This window comes from Bombina bombina, chromosome 2, assembly GCF_027579735.1.
Source record: "Bombina bombina isolate aBomBom1 chromosome 2, aBomBom1.pri, whole genome shotgun sequence".
Taxonomy (NCBI): domain Eukaryota; kingdom Metazoa; phylum Chordata; class Amphibia; order Anura; family Bombinatoridae; genus Bombina; species Bombina bombina.
The window spans coordinates 1,154,800,977-1,154,827,917 of record NC_069500.1 but is presented as its reverse complement, the minus strand read 5'-3'; positions in this window follow the sequence as shown (position 1 = coordinate 1,154,827,917).

Below are 26,941 nucleotides of genomic sequence, written 5' to 3'. Positions count from 1 at the left end.
AACTAAAAACTACTTCCAAAACTATTCAGCTTTGATATTAATGAGTTTTTTGGGTTCATTGAGAACATGGTTGTTGTTCAATAATAAAATTAATCCTGAAAAATACAACTTGCCTAATAATTCTGCACTCCCTGTACACATTTGTTCAAATACTGTGGGAGAGCGGGTCAGGTCTTTTTTAAGTTTATGTGACATTATGTAGTGCCTCATTTGGTGTATGTGAAGCCATGATGATAGGAAAGGGTGTTCTAATAAGTTAAGTTGGGACCTATCTTTGATAAACTTAACCTCATCCGTGATAAGATACATGGGACTGAGTGCTTGTGGAGCCTTGATGAGGTTGTCATCTATGATTTTACCAGGTTTAAATTCTGGGTTGTTTAAAAGTGTAGTAAGGGGTGAGTATCTAGAAGAAATTTTATTCGGTGACTTACAGATATTCTTCCAGTCAGTCCAAGTCTCATTGGAAATGGAAGATGTTGAGATAGAGTGTCTATTAAAATAGGCAGGATTCCAGCTTGCGGTGGTTAGGTCGTGTGTAAAGGCAAGATCAGATTCAATTTGCACCCAGCTTTTATAAGTGGATGTATCAAAACGAAACCACTCCTGGATTCTCTGTAGGGATATGGCAAGTTTGTAGGAAAGGAGATGCGGGACCCCTAGGCCCCCCTCTGTTGGGGGTTTAAAGAGTGTATTACTGTTAATCCGTGGAGGCCTACGTCTCCAGATATATTCATTTATGATTTTTTGCATGTGAGCTAGGTCCTTTTGTATGCCTGGGATGGGGACTGTCTGTAGGATATATAGCACTTTTGGGAGCAGAATCATTTTTGCTGCTTGTATTCTACCTGTCCAAGATATATTTTTAGGGAGCCAATGAGATGTTAGAGTTAGAAGTTCTGTGGTAAGATCTCCATAATTATATTTACGCAAATCTGTTATATCTGGAGTAATGTGAATGCCAAGGTATTTGAGATATTTTGTTTGTTGTTTTAAGGGGCATGTAGACTTTAGATTATTAAGGGTGAGGGTAGGTAAGTTTATAGGAAGGTATTCTGACATGGTCATATTCACTAAAAAATTTGATACTGTCCCAAATTTTGTCAATTCATTAGTCACCTGCTGTAGGGATACTTTGGGGTTTGTGAGCGTCAGGAGAATGTCGTCCACAAATATGGCTAATTTATGTGTCTGATTGGCAATGGGAATTCCTTGAATTTGGTTGTTCAGTCGTATTTTGATAGCCAGAGGTTCTAGGGATAGGACAAAAAGAAGCAGTGAAAGTGGGCAGCCCTGTCTGGATCCCTTTCGGATTTCAAAAGGCTCCGAAAGGGCTCCATTAATCCTAACCTGAGCTGAAGGGTTTGAATATAAAGCAAAAATATTTTGAATGAAAGAGTCTGGGAAGTGGAAGTGTTGTAGGGTCGTACGTAGGTATGTCCAGTCTAGTCGGTCAAAAGCTTTTTCAGCATCTGTCGAGACAAAAACAGTCGGGGTTTTGGTTTGTGTGACATATTCCAATAAATTTAATACTTTGACCGTATTATCTTTTGCTTCTCTACGTGGGACAAACCCTACTTGGTCTTGATGAATTAGAGAGGGGAGAATTTGATTGAGACGGGATGCTAAAATTTTCGCATATAGTTTGAGGTCAACATTTAATAAAGAGATTGGGCGAAAATGTGCAGGTGTGTTTGGTGGTTTACCAGGTTTAGCTATAACTGATATGTTGGCTTGTAACATAGTGTCCGGGAATGGAAGTCTTTCTGGTATGGAGTTAAAAAGGGATGTTAAGTGCGGTACCAGTAGAGAAGCAAAGGTTTTATAATACAGACATGTGAACCCATCTGGGCCTGGTGCTTTGTTCTGTTTTATTTGTTTTATTGCTTCTAGCACTTCTGAAGGCTGAATAGGTCGGTCTAATTGGGTGCGTTGATCTTGATCTAACTTGGGTATAGGTAGTTTATCTAAATATTGATTGCAATGTCTTGTATGGTTTTGAGGGTCTCTAATTGGGAATAGATTATAGAGTTTATGGTAGAATTTCTTGAACTCTTTAGCTATTGATTTTGTGTCTTCTAAATGTGTGCCATCTGACTTTTTTATGGCGTGAATGTAAGTTTTCTGCTGCTGCTTTTTTAATGCTCTAGCCAAGAGTTTTCCTGATTTATTGCCCTCTCTATAAAAAATTTTGTTGAAGATGGAGAAGTTGTTTTTGTGATCTGATATGTAGGAAAAGGTTAATTTTTTCTCTTTTGGATTGCAGTTGGTTTAGAACAGTGTTGTCAGTGGGGTTAGATTTGTGTTTATAGTCTAAGTCTGCAATCTCTGAAGCTAAAAGATTTATTTCTTCACGACTTTTCCTTTTGATTTGGGCAGTAGTTTTAATAAACTCGCCTCTTATAGTGCTCTTATGGGCTTCCCAAAGGGTGGCCTCGCTAACATCTGGTGTCTTATTAATAGAGAAGTATGAGCTTATATGTTCTGAAAACAACTCCTTTTGCTTTGAATCTAACAATAATGAGTCCTCCAGTTTCCACTGAAAGGCTCTCAAGGGGGCTGTTGGCCATTTTATAGTGCAAGCTACTAAGGAGTGATCTGACCATGTTGTATGGTGTATGCGAGAATGTGTAGTGTGAGATAGGACTAGATGATCGACTAAAATATAATCTAGTCTGGAATAATTATGGTTGGGATGGGAGAAGAAGGTAAAATCTATTTTTTGTGGATTAAAGTATCTCCATGTATCATGTAAGCCTAAGAGCTTGAATTTTTGCCATATATTGTGAAGATTTGGGATTTTAGCTCTAGTGGTAGGGTTTGAGCAGTCAACTGTAGGGTCAAGGGGGAGGTTCAGGTCCCCTGATATTATTACAGAGCCTTTTGCTTCTTTGAGGATTAAATCTACAACTGAGGTTATGAATTTATCCTGATGGGAGTTTGGTGCGTAGATATTCATGATTGTTACTGGTTTGCCATACAGGAGGCCTTTTAAACATATGTATCTGCCTTCTTTGTCTCCTATAATATGTGTCTTAACGAAGGGGATAGTTTTGTGGATTAAGATGCTAACCCCGTTGATTTTTTTGTGTGGATTAGTGCTGTGGAAATGTAAGGGGTAGTGTGTGGAAAAATATTTAGGAATATTTCTCCCTTTGAAATGGGTCTCTTGAAGCATTAATATGTGCCCCCTTTTTTTGGAGGTCTAATATAGCCATTCTCCTTTTATTTGGGCAATTTAGTCCCTTGGCATTTTGTGTGAAGATATTTAAGTCTTGTGGTGTTTGATTAATCATCGTGGTACATAAATGTTGAAGGTGATAAAGAGCAATAACACATGGTGTATATCAATGAGCCTGTGTATGACGGCATATGCTTTGAAAGAGGACAGAAAAGAAGAGAGAAGAGAGGAAAAGAAAAATATAAGCGAATAAACAAAATATTAAAACATAATATTTTTAACACAAGTTGAAACAACATAATTCTGTACTAGGGAGAAAAATCTCCCGACTAGGTGAGAACAACAAAAAACAAAGTCAACATCAGTTAACTGGGAACAATTTAACCTTTAAGACATTATTTTAGCAACTCTAATGACCTGTGGGCCTCTTATGCAACGGAAAGTAGGTGATACTTGCAGTTTGAGGTCTCTGGTGGCCGCTGCTTATTTGGTTAGGAAATGTTCTAGTATGCAGTGAGGAGTTGTTACCCTTTATCATCAAGTGATGGGGAAGCAGGTTGTGTAGGTTTGCGGGACTTCTTTTGAGACACCTGTCTCCATTCTCTTCTTTGCGGCAGGGGTGCTGGTTTACTTGGGCTTGTGTGCTTTTCTTGTGGTGTGACGCTTTCTTCCATCTGGGGGGTAGGAATGTCCAATTCTTTGCAGATATCTGGGATTTCTGTGGTAGATGAGCAGGTGATACGTCTTCCTTTCCAGAGGATTAGCAGGTGAAAGGGGAACCCCCATCTGTATGGGATATTTTGTTTTCTCAGTAACAGTGTAAGTGGTTTAAGTTCCCTTCTTTTAGTGAGAGTTCTCTGTGATAAATCAGTGAACATTTGTATGTCTATGTTTTCATATTTAATGGGTTGTTGATCTCTGGCTAGTTTCATTAGCTCTTCCTTTTCTTGAAAGTTCGTAATCCGAACTATAACATCTCTTGGTGCTTGTCCTGCCAATGGTTTGGGGCGTAAAGCTCTGTGAGCTCTGTCCATGGAGATTTTTGAAGCGCTTTCTTCCCTTTTTAATGTGCTGAATAAATCTTGAAGATATTGTTCAATATCTGGCGGGAGGATAGTTTCGGGAATACCCCGCACCCTGATATTATGTCGCCTGCTGTGGTTTTCGACGTCGTCTATCTTGTCTTCTAGCTCCGTGATAGTTGTGTCTTGTTTCTGAATGGTGTTCTGAAGGTCTGTGATAGCTTCTTCATGCAAATCTTGGCAGTTTTCAAGTGATTCTACTCTGTGTCCAATGTCAGAAATATCCTTTTTTAGTTCTGAGATTTCCTCTTTGATACATTGCTTAACCTGAGATATAAGAGAAGAAAAGTCTTTTTTTGATGGAATTGTTTTAAAAAGAGCTGTGGGAATAGTGATGCTCTCTGACATCTGGTCACTGTCAGATTCTGATGAGCTGTGATCTGACCCTTGATCTGGTATTGCTTCTCCTGCTGGGGCTAAATTTTTGGTCTCTGACACCTTGAAAAAACTGCTAACTGAGTGAGTAGGGGTCTTCAGGGGTTTGACATTTTTGCCCGGTTTATTGATTTTTTTGGGAGACATAGCTGTATGAGTTCTGTTTCTCCACCTTCACTGTTTTTTTTGTTTTCCTTTTTTTTTTTTAAGGGGTAGGTGGGGAGTCTGCTGTTAAATAGAAAGTTCTTTAAATCTTTATTGCTTTGCAGGTGCTTATTGCGGTGTTTAAACTGTAAACTTGACCACGCTGAGTAGTGTGCTGGGACTTAATGATAAGAAGTTTCAGTTACAGTTTTCAAATGTAAAGGCTTATAAAAGGTGCTTATATATTGTGTGGTACCTTATAACTGGCAATCCAAAGCTAAAGTGCGCTTTAATATAAGATACAGTTATCCCAGTTGCGGGTATTATGATTCAGATTTATAGCCACCTTAATACAGTTTGTTTTATGGTTTGATGTGATCCGGTATTCTTACCCTTTTGAAAGTCGTTCCCCACTGCCGCAGTGTTTTACTCGCGGTCTAACATTTCAGGTGCGTCGCCAAACTCTAGCTTAGGCTGCGGCCCGCATCGGCGTTCATCTTCCGATGCGACTCACTTCGGATTCCAGCTGACCGGTATTATGGTGAGTCTATTTGATCATCGGGGGTTATCCCATTAGTTACCTCTTGATAGAAGTGCCTCCGGCCACTGGTCCTTTTCGCTTGATCGCCAGCAGGAACTAATGTGGGATGAGTCCATGCGCACAGCGTGCACATTAAATACATGCAAATCTCCTGTTAAAGGCAACAGAGGTTTTGCAGATTCGATGCGTGAGAGAGTTTGCTTAGATGACTAGTAGTTTGTAGTCTTAAAGTGCAGGATGGCTAATGCCAATTACGTTTTCACCTAGATAGGGCCTAAGAGCTCTGTCAGACAGCAGCCATCTCCTAGGCTGGCTAGCTCCGCCCCCGCTTTGGTAGCCTTTTTGCTTCAGGCTGCCACTTATTCTGTGCATGTTGCTGAATCTGGATCCAGCAAAGGAGCCCCGTACCACCAAGCTTCCTCCTTCATGTTTGACAGTTGGTGTCAAACAATATGGAACCATCCTTTCAATTACTCAATGCCACAGAAAAAAAAACCACTGTGTGATGAACCAGATATTTCAATTCTGGTGCTGCTTTACGGCCTAGGAAATCTTCTTTTTCCTATTATGCCATCTACCAAAGGCTTTCTAACTGTTGCTTGACCTGTCAAACCTGCAGATTGACGTCTTATTTTCACAGATGAAAATGAGACCTGCTTTCTTTGACATTTGTTAAGCTGTGCTTAAAGGGACATGAAACCCCCCCAAAAATATTTAATTATTCAGATAGAGCATTCAATTTTAAACTACTTTCCATTTTAATTCTATTATCTAATTTGCTTTGTTCTATTGCTATCCTTTGTTGCAAAGCATACCTACGTAGGCTTAGCAGCTTTGAGCTAGTTGCTGATTGGTGGCTGCACATATATACCTTTTATCCTTTGCTTACCTATGTGTTCCACAAGTCTGCAGTAGTGCATTGCTGCTCCTTCAATAAAGGATACCAAGAGAATGAAACAAAATTGATAATAGAAGTAAATTGGAAAGTTGTAAAAAATTGTATGCTCTATCTGAATCATAAAAGAAAAAAAATGTTTCATGTCCCTTTGAAGCAATTATCGTGTTTTTCACCTAGCAAGCAAACTGTTAATTTTCAGAAACTTGTCTCCTGATTCTGTTGTGGCTTGGGGTCTGCCAGACATTTTTATGGCATCCATTATTGTTACGCTTTTGACAACCTAAACTTGGTTCTTTAACCTTTGTCAATTTACTGCTTACCGTTGTAGCATTTTCAGTTATTAACTGAACCTCAACTACTTAAATTTCAATGAAAAAAATGGAAAATTGGTGGTGGTTTAAAACTTTTGACCAGTAATCTATATAGATGAATGTACTTCAGTAGCAGACCTTCTCCACAAAGGGCCCTGGTGCAAGATTTTTTGGGGCCCCCCAAAGCTAACTCAATAAAAAACAAAATAATGATTTTCAGTATAGATAGATAGATAGATAGATAGATGGACCTGCAACTTGCACTAATAAAAGGCTTCCCTGCATTAGGATTGTAAACATTCTGCATACGCTTAGGTATAGGTTGGCTTTTTCGGGCCCACTCCAGCTCTTGGGCCCTGGCTCCACTGCACCTGCTGCACCAATGCTAGCTCCGCCCCTAATGTACTGGTCTAGAGTTTCATGCACATAAGTATCATGAACCACATGCTTATTTATATAGAAGCACACACATTACACAAAACATCTATATAGCTTAAAAAATGACCAGTGGGATTAGAACTCCCACAATTCAGCTCAAGCTAAATTAAATGAGGCATTCAAAAATCAGAATGCATTTCAGATCAGTTCCTACATTTGTATGTTATTATTATGGTGGATGAACACAGACTGAAAGAAAAATATTAACTTAACAAAATGAGATAAGTTTAAATTGACTAAAGTCTGTGAGAAATAACATCAGATATTACTTTCTACTTTTTAAAACAAACTCTCATACATGAAGTGCACAAAGTTAATGTTCATATTTGCAGAATATTTTATATTAATTTAGACTGGACGGATGAATTGTGTTCATTTTACAATATGTGCTGAAAAAATTCACCCAACCCTACTCATAAACTTATACCTATTAACTTAATGTCATGAAATTGATTATTATTTGATTATTTAATAGCTCATTGCAAATTAAAAGTGGCATCATAAGGGATAGATTATGAGTAGCGCACAAACGGCTAGATTTAGAGTTTGGCGACCAAAGGGGTGCGTTAGCTACGCATGCTTTTTTTCCCCCGCACCTTTTAAATACCGCTGGTATTTAGAGTTCACAGAATGGCTGGGTTTTCAGTGCGTTAGGCTCCAAAAAGGGAGCGTAGAGCATAATTTAACGCCACTGCAACTCTAAATTCCAGCGGTGCTTACGGACGCGGCCAGCTTCAAAAACTTGCTCGTGCACGATTCCCCCATAGAAAACAATGGGGCCATTTGAGCTGAAAAAAAACCTAACACCTGCAAAAAAGCAGCGTTCAGCTCCTAACGCAGCCCCATTGTTTTCTATGGGGAAACACTTCCTACGTCTGCACCTAACACTCTAACATGTACCCCGAGTCTAAACACCCCTAACCTTACACTTATTAACCCCTATTCTGCCGCCCCCGCTATCGCTGACACCTGCATATTTTTTTTAACCCCTAATCTGCCGCTCCGTAAACCGCCGCTACCTACATTATCCCATGTACCCCTAATCTGCTGCCCCTAACACCGCCGACCCCTATATTATATTTATTAACCCCTAATCTGCCCCCCACAACATCGCCTCCACCTGCCTACATTTATTAACCCCTAATCTGCTGAGCGGACCGCACCGCTACTATAATAAAGTTATTAACCCCTAATCCGCCTCACTCCCGCCTCAATAACCCTTTAATAAATAGTATTAACCCCTAGTCTGCCCTCCCTAACATCGCCGACACCTAACTTCAATTATTAACCCCTAATCTGCCGACCGAATCTCGCCGCTACTGTAATAAATGGATTAACCCCTAAAGCTAAGTCTAACCCTAACACTAACCCCCCTAAGTTAAATATAATTTAAATCTAACGAAATAAATTAACTCTTATTAAATAACTTATTCCTATTTAAAGCTAAATACTTACCTGTAAAATAAACCCTAATATAGCTACAATATAAATTATAATTATATTATAGCTATTTTAGGATTAATATTTATTTTACAGGCAACTTTGTATTTATTTTAACCAGGTACAATAGCTATTAAATAGTTAATAACTATTTAATAGCTAAAATAGTTAAAATAATTACAAAATTACCTGTAAAATAAATCCTAACCTAAGTTACAATTAAACCTAACACTACACTATCAATAAATTAATTAAATAAAATACCTACAATTATCTACAATTAAACCTAACACTACACTATCAATAAATTAATTAAATACAATATCTACAAATAAATACAATTAAATAAACTAACTAAAGTACAAAAAATAAAAAAGAACTAAGTTACAAAAAATAAAAAAATATTTACAAACATTAGAAAAATATTACAACAATTTTAAACTAATTACACCTACTCTAAGCCCCCTAATAAAATAACAAAGCCCCCCAAAATAAAAAAATGCCCTACCCTATTCTAAATTAATAAAGTTCAAAGCTCTTTTGCCTTACCAGCCCTGAAAAGGGCCCATTGCGAGGCATGCCCCAAAGAATTCAGCTCTTTTGCCTGTAAAAAAAACACATACAATACCCCCCTCAACATTACAACCCACCACCCACATACCCCTAATCTAACCCAAACCCCCCTTAAATAAACCTAACACTAAGCCCCTGAAGATCTCCCTACCTTGTCTTCACCACACCGGGTCCTGACCCATCTTCTTCCCAGCCGACGCGGAACATCCTCTTCAACCGACGCCTACTCGCCGAATGACGGTTCCTTTAAATGACGTCATCCAAGTTGGCGTCCGTCGAATTCCGATTGGCTGATAGGATTCTATCAGCCAATCGGAATTAAGGTAGGAATATTCTGATTGGCTGATGGAATCAGCCAATCAGATTCAAGTGCAATCCGATTGGCTGATCCAATCAGCCAATCAGATTGAGCTTGCATTCTATTGGCTGTTCCGATCTTGGATGACGTAAAGGAACCGTCATTCGGCGAGTAGGCGTCGGTTGAAGAGGATGTTCCGTGTCGGCTGGGAAGAAGATGGTTCCGCTCCGCTCCGGAAGAAAGAAAATTGAAGATGCGGTTTGATAGAAGACTTCATCCCGATGATGTACTTCCGACTTCAGCCCGATGATGGATTTCTTCAGCCACCGCTTGTATCCAGAATTCAGCCCGAGGATGGACGTCACTCTTCAGCCCCCCGCTTGGGCTTGGATCAAGACTTCGGACCCTCTTCTGGACAGATCGGGACCCGGTGTGGTGAAGACAAGGTAGGGAGATCTTCAGAGGCTTAGTGTTAGGTTTATTTAAGGGGGGTTTATGTTAGATTAGGGGTATGTGGGTGGTGGGTTGTAATGTTGGGGTGGGGGTATTGTATGTGTTTTTTTTACAGGCAAAAGAGCAGAATTCTTTGGGGCATGCCCCGCAAAGGGCCCTTTTCAGGGCTGGTAAGGTAAAAGAGCTTTGAACTTTATTAATTTAGAATAGGGTAGGGCATTTTTTTATTTTGGGGTGCTTTGTTATTTTATTAGGGGGCTTAGAGTAGGTGTAATTAGTTTAAAATTGTTGTAATATTTTTCTAATGTTTGTAAATATTTTTTTATTTTTTGTAACTTAGTTCTTTTTTATTTTTTGTACTTTAGTTAGTTTATTTCATTGTATTTATTTGTAGGAATTGTATTTAATTTATTTATTGATAGTGTAGTGTTAGGCTTAATTGTAGATCATTTTAGGTATTTTATTTAATTAATTTATTGATAGTGTAGTGTTAGGTTTAATTGTAACTTAGGTTAGGATTTATTTTACAGGTAATTTTGTAATTATTTTAACTATTTTAGCTATTAAATAGTTCTTAACTATTTAATAGCTATTGTACCTGGTTAAAATAAATACAAAGTTACCTGTAAAATAAATATAAATCCTAAAATAGCTATAATATAATTATAATTTATATTGTAGCTATATTAGGGTTTATTTTACAGGTAAGTATTTAGCTTTAAATAGGATTAATTTATTTAATAAGAGTTAATTTATTTCGTTAGATTTAAATTATATTTAACTTAGGGGGGTGTTAGTGTTAGGGTTAGATTTAGCTTTAGGGGTTAATACATTTATTAGAATAGCGGTGAGCTCCAGTCAGCAGATTAGGGGTTGATGTTTGAAGTTAGGTGTCGTCGATGTTAGGGAAGGCAGATTAGGGGTTAATACTATTTATTATAGGGTTATTGAGGCGGGAGTGAGGCGGATTAGGGGTTAATAACTTTATTATAGTAGCGGTGCGGTCCGCTCGGCAGATTAGGGGTTAATAAGTGTAGGCAGATGGAGGCGACGTTGTGGGGGGCAGATTAGGGGTTAATAAATATAGGGGTCGGCGGTGTTAGGGGCAGCAGATTAGGGGTTCATAGGGATAATGTAGGTGGCAGCTGTGTGCGGTCGGCAGATTAGGGGTTAAAACATTTTAATAGAGTGGCGGCGATGTTGGGGGACCTCGGTTTAGGGGTACATAGGTAGTTTATGTTTGTTAGTGTACTTTAGAGCACAGTAGTTAAGAGCTTTATAAACCAGCGTTAGGCCAGAAACTAACTACTGACTTTTTTCTGCGGCTGGAGTTTTGTTGTTAGATTTCTAACGCTTACTTCAGCCACGACTCTAAATACCGGCGTTAGAAAGATCCCATTGAAAAGATAGGATACGCAATTGACGTAAGGGGATCTGCGGTATGGAAAAGTCGCAGCTGGAAAGTGAGCGTTAGACCCTTTAATGACTGGCTCCAAATACCAGAGGGCGGTAAAAACCAGCGTTAGGAGCCTCTAACGCTGGTTTTGACGGCTACCGCCCAACTCTAAATCTAGTGCAAAGTGTTGCGCAGTCGCACAAGTGATAAAGGGATTATCATGGGTATTTGCAGGCCTCAGAAGTAGTGCGCGTATTAAGATTTGAAAATAAAAGCGTTTGCTTAAGAACAATTTGATTTAATGCGCGTCGGGATAGCACGATTTCAGAGCTATGGTTAACAGTTATGTATAACAAAAAAAATTATTACATTTTTATTGGCATTCAAAGGTTATACGGGCTCAATGAAAGGGGGCCTCAGGTGTTAGAAAAAAAACAAAAAAGGTCTACAAAGGGCTTTAACATAGAGATACATACATACATACATATTTCTAAATATATATTTATATATATATATAAATATATATATATATATATGTGTGTGTGTGTGTGTACATATGTATATATGTATTTATATGTGCATATATGTATTTACAGACATAAATACACAAACACATAAATACATGCATATATATGAAGACATATATATATATATATATATATATATATATATATATATACACACATATATATATATATATATATATATATATATATAAAAATAAATGTGCATTGGAGCACTTCCCAGTCAAGTAGCAGAAAACATGAAAAATCATATTTAGACAAAATTCATATTTAATAAAGTGTTTAACTGTGTATTTAAAGTAAATATTTCACATTCCAATGTTCTTTACATAGGGAATATGTTCTAAGTATTTTAAAATATATTCATATATATGTGTATATATATATATATATATATATATATATATATATATATATATATATATATATGTACAGTATACAACAGAAGTGAGTACACCCCTGGGCAATATCACTTAAATATAAAACCTCTAATAATTGTTTTATTTCTAAGTTGACAAGTAAAGTATTTCCTATTATAAACAATCAAAAACAAATACTTTAAAAAGATTATTTTGAAAATACAGGCCCCAAAGTAGAAACTTAATGCAACAAAATTGAATACATCTGTGGTCACTGACACACAAGTTAGATCACTGAAACAAAATTGAGTACATCTATGATTTACAATTAGCCTAACTGCATGAGCATAGTTACCAGAACAGTCTAATTTGTTGACCAATGGGCTGTGTCTATCTGCAAGTCTTCATCATGTCTCCACATGGAAATGAATTGCCACAGTAATTGAAAAATCTGATTGTGAGACTTCACAAAGATGGAAAAGGGTACAGAAAGATTGGTGACCAACTAAAAATCCGTCAAAACGCAGTTGCAGCAATAATCAGGAAGTATAGATTGATACACAATGCCAAAAATCAGAGCCGCAGTGGCTGTCCTCCTAAAAATGACGCCACGGACTGTGCGCTACTTGCACAATCTAGCTCTGAAAAACAGGCAAGTGCTCCAGATTTGCATCAAGGCAAGTGCTTCAGATTTGGCTCAGGGATTGGAGTTTCTGTGACAGCTCAGACAGTGCTAAGGACATTGCATAATGTCAACTTCTAGGGACAGCATCCAAGGAAAAAACCCTTGCTTGCTCTTCGGCACAAAACTGCAAGATTAAACTTTGCTAAACAACATAAAAAGCCTGATGAATACTGGAAGCAAATTATTTGGTAAAATGGCCAAGACCAAGATACAATTTTTCGGCTCAGATGGGGTGCAGCATGTTTGGTGTGAACCTGATCAGGATTATTACAGTGATTGCATAGTCCCAACAGTGAATCATTGAGGTGGGAGTGTGATGATATGGGGCTGCATGACTGCAAAAGGTGTTGGGGAGATGACATTTATAGATGGCACCATGAATGCCTGGGATATACCAGAATACTGGCTGACAAGATGACTCCCAGTCTCCAGAAGTTTGGCAGAGGAGGAATATTCCATCATTATAACGATCCAAAGCACACTGCCAAAATCACAAAGGAGTTTCTAAAGGAGAAGCAAGGGAAAGCTATGACCTGGCCAAGTATGTCACCTGACTTGAATCCAGTAGCACACCTTTGGGGTATTTTAAAGAGAATGGTAAAGCAACACAACCCCTCCAGCAAAGAGAAGCTGAAAAAAATTATCTCTGAAGAAGGGCAGAACATCTCTCTAGAAATTTATACGACACTGGTTTCCTCCATGCCAAGGAGGATTGAGTCTGTCATCAAAAATAAATGTGGACATACTGCCAGTACCCAAGATGGCCCCCAATAAGGCAGAGGGGGAGGGTTAGAGAGCGGTTTTGGGGGGGTCAGGGAGGTTGGGGGCTAAGGGGGGGATCCTACACAGTAGCATATGTAAAAAAAATTTTTTTTTTAAAACCCTTTTATTTTAGTACTGGCAGACTTTCTGGCAGTACTTAAGATGGCGTAGACAATTGTGGGGTGGGGGAGGGAGGAGAGCTGTTTGGGAGCGATCAGGGGGTGGGATGTGTCAGGTGGGAGGCTGATCTCTACACTAAAGCTAAAATTAACCCTGCACGCTCCTTACAAACTCCCTAATTAACCCCTTCACTGCTAGCCATAATACACGTGTGAGGCGCAGCAGCATTTAGCGGCCTTCTAATAACCAGAAAGCAACGCCAAAGTCATATATGTCTGCTATTTCTGAACAAAGGGGATCCCAGAGAAGCATTTACAACCATTTGTGCCATAATTGCACAAGCTGTTTGTAAATAATTTCAGTGAGAAACCTAAAATTGTGAAAAATTTAAAGTTTTTTTTAATTTGATCGCATTTGGCGGTGAAATGGTAGCATAAAATATACCAAAATAGACCTAGATCAATACTTGGGGTTGTCTACTACACTACACTAAAGCTAAAATTAACCCTACAAGCTCCCTAATTAACCCCTTAACTGCTGGGCATAATACACGTGTGGTGCGCAGTGGCATTTAGCGGCCTTCTAATTACCAAAAAGCAAAGCCAAAGCCATATATGTCTGCTATTTATAAACAAAGGGGATCCCAGAGAAGAATTTATAACCATTTATGCCATAATTGCACAAGCTGTTTGTAAATAATTTCAGTGAGAAACCGAAAGTTTGTGAAAAAATTTGTGAAAAAGTGAACAATTTTTTTTATTTGATCGCATTTGGCGGTGAAATGGTGGTATGAAATATACCAAAATTGGCCTAGATCAATACTTTGGGATGTCTACTAAAAAAAATATATACATGTCAAAGGATATTCAGGGATTCCTGACAGATATCAGTGTCCCAATGTAACTAGCGCTAATTTTGAAAAAAAGTGGTTTGGAAATAGCAAAGTGCTACTTGTACTTATTGCCCTATAACTTGAAAAAAAAAGCAAAGAACATGTAAACATTGGGTATTTCTAAACTCAGGACAAAATTTAGAAACTATTTAGCATGGGTGTTTTTTGGTGGTTGTAGATATGTAACAGATTTTGGGGGTCAAAGTTAGAAAAAGTGTGTTTTTTTCAATTTTTCCTCAGATTTTATAATTTTTTTTAGAGTAAATTATAAGATATGATAAAAATAATGGTATCTTTAGAAAGTCCATTTAATGGCGAGAAAAAGGATATATAATATGTGTGGGTACGGTAAATGAGTAAGAGGAAAATTACAGCTAAACACAAACACAGCAAAAATTTAAAAATAGCCTTGGTCCCAAACGGACAGAAAATGGAAAAGTGTTGTGGTCATTAAGGGGTTAAATAGTTCTTAACTATTTAATAGCTATTGTACCTGGTTAAAATAAATACAAAGTTACCTGTAAAAGAAATATTAATCCTAAAATAGCTATAATATAATTATAATTTATATTGTAGCTATATTAGGGTTTATTTTACAGGTAAGTATTTAGCTTTAAATAGGATTAATTTATTTAGTTAATTTATTTCGTTAGATTTAAATTATATTTAATTTAGGGGGGTGTTAGTGTTAGGGTTAGACTTAGCTTTAGGGGTTAATACATTTATTAGAATAGCGGTGAGCTCCAGTCGGCAGATTAGGGGTTAATGTTTGAAGTTAGGTGTCGGCGACGTTAGGGAGGGCAGATTAGGGGTTAATACTATTTATTATAGGATTATTGAGGCGGGAGTGAGGCGGATTAGGGGTTAATACATTTATTATAGTAGCGCTCAGGTCTGGTCGGTAGATTAGGGGTTAATAAGTGTAGTTAGGTGGAGGTAACGTTGGGGGCGGCAGATTAGGGGTTAATAAATATAATATAGGGGTCGCCGATGTTAGGGCAGCAGATTAGGGGTACATAGGGATAATGTAGGTGGCGGGGGTGTACGGAACGGCAGATTAGGGGTTAAAAATAATATTCAGGGGTCAGCGATAGCGGGGGCGGAAGATTAGGGGTTAATAAGTGTAAGGTTAGGGGTGTTTAGACTCGGGGTACATGTTAGAGTGTTAGGTGCAGACGTAGGAAGTGTTTCCCCATAGGAAACAATGGGGCTGCTTTAGGAGCTGAACGCAGCTTTTTTGCAGGTGTTAGGTTTTTTTTCAGCTCAAACAGCTCCATTGTTTCCTATGGGGATATCGTGCACGAGCACGTTTTTGAAGCTGGCCGCGTCCGTAAGCAACTCTTGTATCGAGAGTTGCAGTGGCAATAAATTATGCTCTACGCTCCCTTTTTGGAGCCTAACGCAGCCATTCCGTGAACTCTCAATACCAGAGGTATTTAAAAGGTGCGGCCAGAAAAAAGCCAGCGTTACAGACAAAACTCTAAATCTAGGCCTTAGGGTTTATTTTATAGGTATGTATTTAGTTTTAAATAGAATAGGAATAATTTAGTTAATGATAGGAATTTGTATTTAGATTTAATTATATTTAAGTTAGGGGGTGTTAGGGTTAGTGTTAGACTTAGATTTAGGGGTTAATACATTTAATATAGTGGCGGGGACGTTGGGGGCGGCAGATTAGGGGTTAATAAGTGTAGGTAGGTTGCGGCGACATTGGGGGCGGGAGATTAGGGGTTAATAAATATAATGTAGGTGTCGGCCATGTTGGGGGCAACAGATTAGGGGTTAATAAGTGTAGGTAGGTTGCGGCGACATTGGGGGCGGGAGATTAGGGGTTAATAAATATAATGTAGGTGTCTGCGATTTTGGGGGCAGCAGATTAGGGGTTAATAAGTATAATGAAGGTGGCAGCGATGTCTGGAGCGGCAGATTAGGGGTTAATAAGTATAAAGTAGGTGATGGCGATGTCGGGGGCAGCAGATTAGGGGTTAATAAGTATTTTGCTCTACTCTCACTTCTTGCCTTTTAACGCAGAGTTTGTAAAAACCCATAATACCAGCACTGTAGGTAAGTGAGCGGTGAGAAATAACTGCACTGTAGCACCGCACAGATCATAGCGCAAGACTCGTAATCTAGCCTTAGTTCTTAATTTTACATAAGAGCAAATACCCTACTGTAAAACTTAGACGTAATGCAGTTACTGTTAGGTTATACAATTTTGAATCATTTGACATTGAAGTGATATTGGGGTGTACTCACGTCTGTTGTGTACTGTGTGTGTATATATATATATATATATATATATATATATATATACAGGGAGTGCAGAATTATTAGGCAAGTTGTATTTTTGAGGATTAATTTTATTATTGAACAACAAGCATGTTCTCAATGAACCCAAAAAACTCATTAATATCAAAGCTGAATAGTTTTGGAAGTAGTTTTTAGTTTGTTTTTAGTTATAGCTATTTTAGGGGGATATCTGTGTGTGCAGGTGACTATTACTGTGCATAATTATTAGGCAACATTGCGAGAGTGAGTCTTGATGGGCCAGATGGATGGGCCCGTGGCTGGATTGGTAAAGGGCAGAGAGCTCCAGTCCGACTCAGACGCCAGCAAGGTGGAGTACTGGTTTGGGCTGGTATCATCAAAGATGAGCTTGTGGGGCCTTTTCGGGTTGAGGATGGAGTCAAGCTCAACTCCCAGTCCTACTGCCAGTTTCTGGAAGACACCTTCTTCAAGCAGTGGTACAGGAAGAAGTCTGCATCCTTCAAGAAAAACATGATTTTCATGCAGGACAATGCTCCATCACACGCGTCCAAGTACTCCACAGCGTGGCTGGCAAGAAAGGGTATAAAAGAAGAAAATCTAATGACATGGCCTCCTTGTTCACCTGATCTGAACCCCATTGAGAACCTGTGGTCCATCATCAAATTACGTGCATGTACAGGATAGAAAGTACTTTTTTTAGACTCTTTGATAGATTGTTGACTAACGCTGCTTGTAGCAGCGTTATCCCCCTGTAACTCACAAAGCGACACAATATCACAAAGGTCTGCAAAGTCACAATTGTCATTCAAGACCTGTGTGTCACTTCGTGAGTCACAGGGTAAATCTACAGCATTAAGATTCTTAAAATGCTTTGTAAGAGTAATTTTGCGAACAAAACTATTAAGGTCTAAGATTGTATCAAACAGTTCAAAGTCCTTGGAAGGTGAGAACCCCAATCCTTTCGACAACACAGAGATTTCACTCTGTTCTAGAGTCCTAGAAGATAAGTTGATTATTTGCCTCCCTTGTTGTTCTTTTTCTTCCACTGTGCAGTACGGCTTGGATATCTCAGTGTTGCGCCCCCTATATGCGGGGTCTCTTCTTCATTCCCTTTGGTTTTTCCTTTTAGTTGATCTGTGTATTCCATCTCGTTTTTTGATCTAGCTCCCAGTAATACGTCTGCATCCGGGGATGTTCTAATGGGTGTAGAGGTTGTTGGTGTAATGTTGCTAGGCATAGTTGAAGTGGAAGTAGTTGTTGAACTAGTATCACTCAACCCAGCTGTACTTTCGAAGCTAGAGAATGTCACTTTTTTTTATTTTTGTTATTGCTGACCTTCTTTTTATCAGAAGACTTCTTCTTAGCTCTCCTCTCGGTGTTCCAGCTGTAAACTATGCCCAGATCATAATCCTTTGCATCCCTCTCATATTTTCTATATTTGGTATCAGATAGCTCAGTATTTAGCTTGTCCAGAGTTTCATCTAATTGCTTCTGAAAGGGTAAAATTTTCTCATCCTCTTTAAATTTTTCAAGTTCTTTATCCAAACTTTCAATTTCTGTTAGAATACCTTCTCTTTGTTCCTTTTTAAATTTAACCAATTTTTCCATTAATATAAGAGAACATTCAGTCAGGGACTCATTCCATGAAATCATGAATTCTGGAAAATCTTTATGAAAAGCTGGAAATTTCTTCATTCTTAATCCCCTCGGGATTTTCTTTTCTTCTAGATAATGTTCCAGAAATTCAATGTCCCACCAGAGTTTTAATTCTTTGACATGAATTTTCTCTTTGTTAGAATATAAGGTTCCCAGTTCTAGCTTGTTGTGATCTGTGTCTGTGCGTTTGAACAGTTGTTCAAATCTCTCCCTCCTGCCCTTGTCATTATATGCAGCCATAGTAATTAACAAATGATGAAGCAGGTATGAATGTATTCAAGAAAAGAAGCCTCTCTGGAGATAAATACAATACAAATTCACAGGCTGCTTGGTGGCTTCCAATTTCTGAATATGAAAGATGTATAATGCTTGTGATACTACCCTGTCCTAGGGTCCCACAAATAGCGGAATATCACAAAGTTGAAAATGCAAAGTGTCCCCACTTATCAGTATGAAGGAAGGTTTTCCGCTTTAGGATAGAGCACCTGAGTATTGCAGGTCAGTATAATATATTTGTATAATTGATTCAAACAATGTGCTCACCTAGACAGCACTGTTCCATTTGATTCCAGTGCACTTGCGGTCCACGCCCTCCTTGTTCACAGCAGGTAAGTATTCCGCTGGGGGCTGTCTCCCTCCTGGGATTGCTGGGGCTCTCCAAAAACCCTTACTGAGCAGGCAAAATAGCAAAGAGTACAACAAAAGCACAATCCTATTGGAGTAGAAATGCAGGCAGGGAGAGGTATAAATGTTAAAAGTCAATTTATTATACTTGCGTTAAAAACAAACAGCACAGATCACAGAGTCCACAGCTGATGCGTTTCCTGCCTTACTGGCAGTTCATCAGAGCTAAAGACTAAGCCTCCAGCAGCTGCTTTAATCAGAGGTAAGTTGTCGGTATAACCAATCACAGGTAAAGCTACAGGTTAACTATTGGTTAACCTGAATCGTAGCACATATGTTAAATACCACAATCTAACTCTGTCTAAAACATTGCTAAAAAAGAAACACATTTAAAATAATTAATGAATTTTAACAAAGCTAGAACTGGCATACATATAATGTATCAATACTCATAATGGATATCTTGATTTAAAGAATAAGCGGAAAAAAGCACAATAAGAATTACAGTGAACAAAGTAAAATAAAGCGCACAACATTATATATAAGATAAATGCAAATAATAGCACACTTTATAGCACTGTAAAAAACATATTGGGCTCATTTCAAAAGGAAACATGGAAGCAAGCAATTTAGATTATGATCTCAAAATATGAAATATCAACAAGTTTAGATCGACACCAAGTGTGAGCTAGCTGAGCTATGTATAATGAAACAAATTATAACTGAATTATAATTATAAACTGAACATATGAAAAAACTTCAATTGCAGGAAACAAAGGAGTTGTATAAAAAGCAAATAACAGTCAAAAACGGTAAAAAAAAACAATCTATAAATCTAAAGTGCCAAATTTTAAAAGTTCTGAAGTCCTTTGAAAATTTTCAATTAAAGGGATTTTTCATTATTGGGAATACCGGGGTCAGATTCTTTCTGTGTAAGGTAAAGGGAAAGTTTTTGTTCCACAGATTCATTAAAAAGTTTAAAGTGAAACAAAAGTAGTCTTTTTGGTTAATTTTGTTCTAACATAACTAGAGTATTTTAAATGTTTTACATGATTTAAACATATGTTCCTGCACTGAGAAAAAAATATATTTTAAAGCTCAGTTCTTAAAGGGATATAAAACCCAACATTTTTCTTTCATGATTCAGAAAGAGCATGCAATTCTAAATACCTTTCTATTTTACTTCTAGTATCAATTTTTCTTTGTTCTCTTACGGCTAGATTACCAGTTTTGTGTTATGAGGGGTGCGGTATTAACTTGCACGTTATTGTCACCGCTCACTTACCTACAGCGCTGGTATTACAGGTTTTTACAAACCCGGCGTTAAAAGGCAAGAAGTGAGCATAGAGCAAAATTGAGCTCCATACCGCACTCCAATACCAGCGCTGCTTAAGTCAGCAGTGAGCTGGTTGTACGTGCTCATGCATGATTTCCCCATAGACGTCAATGGGGAGAGCCAGCTGAGAAAAAGTCTAACACCTGCAAAAAAGCAGCGTAAAGCTCAGTAACGCAGCCCCATTGATTCCTATGGGGAAACACATTTTATGTTCACACCTAACACCCTAACATGAACCCAGATTCTAAACACCCCTAATCTTACACTTATTAACCCCTAATCTGCCGCCCCCGACATCGCCGACACCTACATTATACTTATTAACCCCTAATCTGCCACTCCGGACATCGCCGACACCTACATTATACTTAATAACCCCTAATCTGCTGCCCCCAACATCGCCGACACCTACATTATATTTATTAACCCCTAATCTCCCGCCACCAAAGTCGCTGCAACCTACCTACACTTATTTACCCCTAATCTGCCGTCCCCAACGTCTGGAGAAGTCCTGTAAACGTGAATGTGAGGAAGTAACAAGAGAGGAGGAGAGGAGGAGATCCTGAGCTGATCGAAGGGGATGGGAGGGAGAGTATCTAGAGACAAGTTCTGAGATGTAGGGGGGAGCAGTGCAGTTGAGAGCTTTATATGTCAGGGTGAGGATTTTATGTTTAATCCTAGAGGCAAGAGGAAGCCAGTGAAGGGAATGGCAGAGAAGTGCAGGAGATGAAGAGCGACGAGTAAGGAAGATGAGTCTGGCAGAGGCATTCATAATGGATTGTAAAGGAGCTGTGCGGCAGCTAGGTAAACCAGAGAGGACGGAATTGCAGTAGTCGAGGCGGGAAAGGATAGAGTGGATTAAAATCTTGGTTGTATCTTGTGTAATGAAATGTCTAATTTTAGCAATGTTTTAAAGGTGGAAGCGGCAGGCTTTAGCCAAGGACTGGATGTGAGGAGTGAAGGAAAGATCTGAGTCAAGTGTGACCCCAAGACATCGGGCGAGCGGGGTAGGGGTAATGATGGAATTATCAACAGTTATAGAAATTTTGGGGGTGGAGACATTGGAAGAAGGGGGAAAAATAAGGAGTTCAGTTTTGGAGAGATTTAGCTTAAGGTAGTGAGAGGACATCCAAGATGAGATGTGAGAAAGACAGTTAGTGACACAAGTTAGTAAGGAAGGAGGTAGGTCTGGTGCAGACAGGTAGATTTGGGTGTCATCGGCATACAAATGGTATTGAAACCCATGGGACTTTATTAAGGAACCTAGTGACGACGTGTAGATTGAGAAGAGAAGGGGACCAAGGACAGAGCCTTGAGGTACCCCAACAGAAAGTGGTAACGGGGCAGAGGATGCTCCGGAGAAGGCTACACTAAATGTATGGTTAGTCAGATAGGAAGAGAACCACGAGAGAGCTCTGTCACAGATGCCGAAGGATTGGAGGGTTTGGAGCAGAAGAGGGTGGTCAACAGTGTCAAAGGCTGCAGACAGGTCAAGGAGGATAAGCAGAGAGAAGTGGCCTTTGGATTTTGCTGCAAGTAGGTCATTGGTAACCTTGACAATTGCTGTCTCTGTAGAGTGATGGGAACGAAATCTAGATTGCAGTGGGTCAAGAAGAGAGTTTAGTGTAAGGAAATGGGATAGACGTGCGTAAACTAGCTTTTCGAGGAGCTTTGAGGCAAGAGGGAGTAGGGAAATAGGGAGGTAATTTGAAGGGGAGGCTGGATCAAGGGAAGGTTTTTTGAGGATAGGTGTGACCAGTGCATGTTTTAGAGATGAGGGAAATATACCAGTGCTGAGGGAGAGGTTGAAAATGTATGTGAGTATGGGGGTGAGGGTAGAAGAGAGGGAGGGGAGTAGCTGTGAGGGGATGGGGTCGAGGGCACAGGTAGTGAGGTGGGAGGACAGTATAAGGGCAGAAACTTCATCCTCATTAACAGGGGCAAAAGAGCTGCATTTTTGGATATTTGGGTTTTGGGTGATCGTGAGCTTTTGAGGGGGTGGGAGATTGGAAGTATGTTGAGAGCTGATTTCACTTCTGATGGAGTCAATTTTGTTGTTGAAGTGGCTTGCAAAATCTTGAGCTGAGAGAGAGGTTGTGTTAGGAGGTGGGGGTGGGCGGAGAAGAGTGTTGAATGTATTGAACAGATGTTTAGGGTTAGAGGAAAGAGTAGAGATGAGATTATAAAAATATTGTTGCTTATAAAGATTAAGGGCAGAATAGTAGGAGTTCAGGATAAACTTGTAGTGAAGAAAGTCAGCTGAACTCCGAGATTTCCTCCAATGTCGCTCAGCAGTACGGGAGCATCTGCGTAGGTATCGTGTCAGAGGAGTATGCCAGGGCTGAGGATGAGAGTGTGGTTTCTGAGCTAAGGTTTGAGGGGCCAGTGTCAATGACCGATGTAGGGGTGGAATTATACTGGCAGATAGATTGGTCAGGGCAGGAAAAGGAGGTGATGGATGAGAGGAGAGGTTTGAGGGAGCTAGCGAGCTGATGCAGATCTAGTGACTTAGTGCTTATGTGAAGTTTGGTGTGAGGGGTAGAGGAAGGGGGAGTTGTAGGTAGGGAAGTGATGTTGCAAGTTAGGAGATGATGGTCAGAGAGAGGAAAAGGGGAGTTTTTTTGAAAGAGTGCATCGATAGGTGAAAATAAGATCAAGGGAATGACCATCTTTGTGAGTGGGAGAGTCAGTCCATTGTGACAGGCCGAAAGAGGAAGTCAGTTGAAGAAGTTGTATTGCAGAGGAGGCATTGGGATTGTCAAGAGGGATGTTAAAGAGAGATGTTAAATGATAATAAATATATTAACCCCTAATCTGCCGTCCCTAACATCGCCGCCACCTACCTACATTTATTAACCCCTAATCTGCCACCCCCAACATCGCCGCCACTATATTAAATTTATTAACCCCTAAATCTAAGTCTAGCCCTAACCCTAACACCCCCTAACTTAAAAATAATTAAAATAAATCTAAAGAAAACCTATCATTACCTAAATAATTCCTATTTAAAACTGAATACTTACCTATAAAATAAACCCTAAGCTAGCTACAATATAACTAATAGTTACATTGTATCTAGCTTAGGGTTTATTTTTATTTTACAGGCAATTTTGTATTTATTTTAACTAGGTAGAATAGTTATTAAATAGGTATTAACTATTTAATAACTACCTAGCTAAAATAAATACAAATTGACCTGTAAAATAAAACCTAACCTAAGTTACACTAACACCTAAAACTACACTACAATTAAATAAATTCCCTAAATTAAATACAATTAACTAAATTCAAAACAATTAGCTAAATTACAAAAACAAACAAACACTAAATTACAGAAAAACAAAAACAAATTACAAGATCTTTAAACTAATTACACCTAATCTAATAGCCCTATCAAAATAAAAAAGCCCACCCAAAATAAAAAAACCTAGCCTAAACTAAACTACCAATAGCCCTTAAAAGAGCCTTTTACTTTTCATTGCCCCAAAGAAATCAGCTCTTTTACCTGTAAAAAAAAATACAAACAACCACCCAACAGTAAAACCACCACCCACACAACCAACCCCCCAAATAAAACCCTAACTAAAAAACCTAAGCTCCCCATTGCCCTAAAAACTGCATTTGGATGGTCATTGCCCTTAAAAGGGCATTTAGCTCTATTGCGGCCCAAAGCCCTAACCTAAAAATAAAACCCACCCAATACACCCTTAAAATGCACCCATCCAAGATGGCGTCCCTTAGATTCCGATTGGCTGATAGAATTCTATCGGCCAATCGGAATTAAGGTTGAAAAAATCCTACTGGCTGATGCAATCAGCCAATAGGATTGAGATTCAATCCTATTGGCTGATCCAATCAGCCAATAGGATTGAGCTCGCATTCTATTGGCTGTTAGAATTCTATCAGCCAATCAGAATCTAAGGGACGCCATCTTGAATGACGTCATTTAAAGGAACCTTCTTTCAGCAAGAAGACATTGATTGAAGAGGATGCTCCTCGCCGGATGTCTTGAAGATGGAGCCGCTTTGCGTTGGAAAGATGAAGATAGAAGATGCCGTCTGGGTGAAGACTTCTGCCCATCTGGAGGACCACTTCTGCCCGTCTGGAGGACCACTTCTTCCGGTTTCATTGAGGACATCTTGTCGCTTGGATGAAGACTTCTTCCGGTAAGTGGATCTTTGGGGGTTAGTGTTAGGATTTTTTAAGGGTTTATTGGGTGGGTTTTATTTTTAGATTAGGGCTTTGGGCCGCAATAGAGCTAAATGCCCTTTTAAGGGCAATGCCCATCCAAATGCCTTTTTCAGGGCAATGGGGAGCTTAGGTTTTTTTAGTAAGGGTTTTATTTGGGAGGTTGTGGGTTTTACTGTTGGGGTGGTTGTTTGTAATTTTTTTTACAGGTAAAAGAGCTGATTTCTTTCGGGCAATGCCCCGCAAAAGGCCCTTTTAAGGGCTATTGGTAGTTTAGTTTAGGCTAGGGTTTTTTATTTTTTGTGGGCTTTTTTTTATTTTGATAGGGCTATTAGATTAGGTGTAATTAGCTTAAATATTTTGTAATTTGTTTTTTATTTTCTGTAATTTAGTGGATTTTTTGTAATTTAGCTAATTGTTTTGAATTTAGTTAATCGTATTTAATTTAAGGAATTTATTTAATTGTAGTGTAGTGTTAGGTGTTAGTGTAACTTAGGTTAGGTTTTATTTTACAGGTCAATTTGTATTTATTTTAGCTAGGTAGTTATTTAATAGTTAATAACTATTTAATAACTATTCTACCTAGTTAAAATAAATACAAAATTGCCTGTAAAATAAAAAACAAACCCTAAGCTAGATACAATGTAACTATTAGTTATATTGTATCTAGCTTAGGGTTTATTTTATAGGTAAGTATTTAATTTTAAATAGGAATAATTTAGGTAATGATAGGAATTTTATTTAGTTATTAATTGTAGGTTTTCTTTAGATTTATTTTAATTATATTTAAGTTAGGGGGTGTTAGGGTTAGGGTTAGATTTAAGTTTAGGGGTTAATAAATATAATATAGTGGCGGTGACGTTGGGGGTGGCAGATTAGGGGTTAATAAATGTAGGTAGGTGGCGGCGATGTTAGGGACAGCAGATTAGGTGTAAATAATATTTAAGTAGTGTTTGCGAGGCGGGAGTACCGCGGTTTAGGGGTTAATATGTTTTATATAGTGGCGGCGACGTTGGGGGCAGCAGATTAGGGGTTAATAAGTATAATGTAGGTGTCGGCGATGTTGGGGGTGGCAGATTAGGGGTTAATAAGTCTAAGATTAGGGGTGTTTAGACTCCGGGTTTATGTTAGGGTGTTAGGTGTAAACATAAATGTAGTTTCCCTATAGGAATCAATGGGGCTGCGTAACTGAGCTTTACGCTGCTTTTTTGCAGGTGTTAGCTCTCACCATTGATGTCTATGGGGAAATCGTGCACAAGCACGTACAACCAGCTCACCGCTGACTTAAACAGCGCTGGTATTGGAGTGCGGTATTGAGCACAATTTTGCTCTACGCTCACATCTTCCCTAATAACGCCGGGTTTAGAAAAACCTGTAATACCAGTGCTGTAGGTAAGTGAGCGATGACAGTAACGTGCAAGTTAGTACCGCACCCCTCATAATGCAAAACTCGTAATCTAGCCGTTAGATAGCTAAAATGTAACTATTAGTTATATTGTAGCTATCTCAGGTAAGTATTTAGACAATCTCGAATAAGGGAGTGGACTGAGCGCTACAGTAAAAGCCTAAAGCTTACTGTCAAATAGCCTCCTAGTAGGCTAACCAGATAGAGAATGCTAAAAAGGGGTGAGAGTAAGCGCTATATAGCTTAATAGGCTAGGCTAAAAATCAATACAATTTATTATAATACATAAATGTTATACAACAACAATAAAATCAATAAAATTAGACGCATGGATCCATGTCTAACTGTCTAATATCTACAGTGTGTGTTACACTCTGAAGGAGAGTAGCCTAATGGTGAAAGGCATAAACAGAGTAAATGAGCACCGTGGTGATTACAATATAAAAACTATATAAAAACTAGAGTACAAATATTGTGGATCACAACAGTGAAAATGTGCACATCAAAAGACTGTAGAAAAACAAAAATCTGTATCTGTGTCAAAAAAAGTATTCCAAAATAAGAATTAAGTCCAAATTAATGCTGATATAGTTTACGTGAATCCGTCGGTGTATCCTCAAAGATGGCGTGCAGAGATGTAAGGTGAAGTTAAAAAAAAAAAAAGGTAAAAAAGTGAAAAAATAACAATTGTGTATAATCCAAACTTCAGTGGGTGAGGCAATCAAATAGTCAATGTGAATGGCCACAAAAGCAAAAACAAAAACAAACGCTGATACAAGATGTGAATGATCAGAATAAAAGCAAAAAGCAAAAAAGCAAAAGCATATAGGTAAATGCAAAGTCTAAAAGTCTGATATCAAAAATCCATGATGAAACAATAACATCAATAAAAAACCTAGAGGGAAAAAAAGAAAAACAAATAGTGCAACATTGTGTATAATAGACAATAATGATAATTGAAAACAAGCTCACCAGTATGCCAACGCGTTTTG